Below are 1,312 nucleotides of genomic sequence, written 5' to 3'. Positions count from 1 at the left end.
TCTGGTGGTGGTCGTGGGGGTCTTTGGGGATGAAGTCACGCTCCTCTTCCTCCCGTCCGATTGTAACCCCAGCGTTTCGCGCAAGCTCAGTTGTTCGTTGGCCATTATCTAAACCGCAGACCTAGCTCTAACTGGTTTTGTGCTATCTATATATTTCAGCACGTCCCGTTATACATACCATCTGCAAGGCAAGGACTCCCTATCTTGACTATTCTTGATTTATTATATTGTTCATTATCCACTCATCCTGCAAGGCAAGGACTCCTTATTTTAACTACTCACTTTTACCTCATCCTACTTAGCTTGTGCCTTGCATCACAGCAATGCTCTTAATGCTAACAATAATCTAAGCCACTGGCAGAAGAAAAGCAACAGGTGAAACAGGATTTCCAGACAGGAAAAAAACCCCACACAATGAACCACCAAAACATAATTGAAGCCCTGGGAACTTCAGCAACACCAGTGATCTGCTGGAAGCCACAATGGCAGTTCAGCCAGCCACAGACTGACTCCACTGGGGCTGGAAAAGCCCTTCATTTTGAAAAAGACATTAGGCCAAGAAAATGCTGCCCACCTTGTCAGCACTGAGTTCCTCTCATGGGATGCAACAAATAGAACAAAAGTAATCATAACTGCTTAATTTTAATCTCGCACATGCAAAAATACTGTTTCATTTCTTGCCCTAAAAAAAAGTGCATAATTATGTCCATGTTATTTTTCACCATGATCATATTCACAGTATTGGTTGGTGATTTTAACACGTTAAATGCTTTTCTTAAACGTAATTCATGTTTTCCAGAGCTTTAAAAACTTATTGCTTAAGACCAGCTCCAGCACCCTCTGGTTGGAACCGAACAAATCTCACTTAGCCTTGCAGCCAACCTTCTGCTCCGTGTGCTGACAGGTATGACCTACCACAGCGAGCAGCTCTCCGGCACACCCTGTCAGGGGACGCTGGGCTCAGGGCTGAGCTGCGCTGGGGGCCAGTGGTGGCTGCAACATGAGCCACATTCCCCCGAGCAGGCACAGTCCCACAGCTCCCCGAAAAACGAGCATAAATTTAACACAGACACTGAAACCAGCACATAACCATGAGGAGCATTACCACACCTCGAAAACGCCTTCCCCCACCCCTCCCTTCCTCCGGGGCTCAGCTTTACTCTCACCATCTCCACCTCCCCCCATCAGCGGCACAGAGGCAGGGAAGGGGTGGGGGGGGTTGGGGGGGCAGGGAATCCCACTGCTTTTTCTACCTTAAGGGGCAGATGACATTCAGCCCCTGTTCTGGCAAGGTCCCCCTCTCACAGGAGGC

This window comes from Athene cunicularia, assembly GCF_003259725.1.
Source record: "Athene cunicularia isolate RWA chromosome 6 unlocalized genomic scaffold, athCun1 chr6_part1, whole genome shotgun sequence".
Lineage (NCBI taxonomy): Eukaryota > Metazoa > Chordata > Aves > Strigiformes > Strigidae > Athene > Athene cunicularia.
This window is presented reverse-complemented; position numbering follows the sequence as displayed.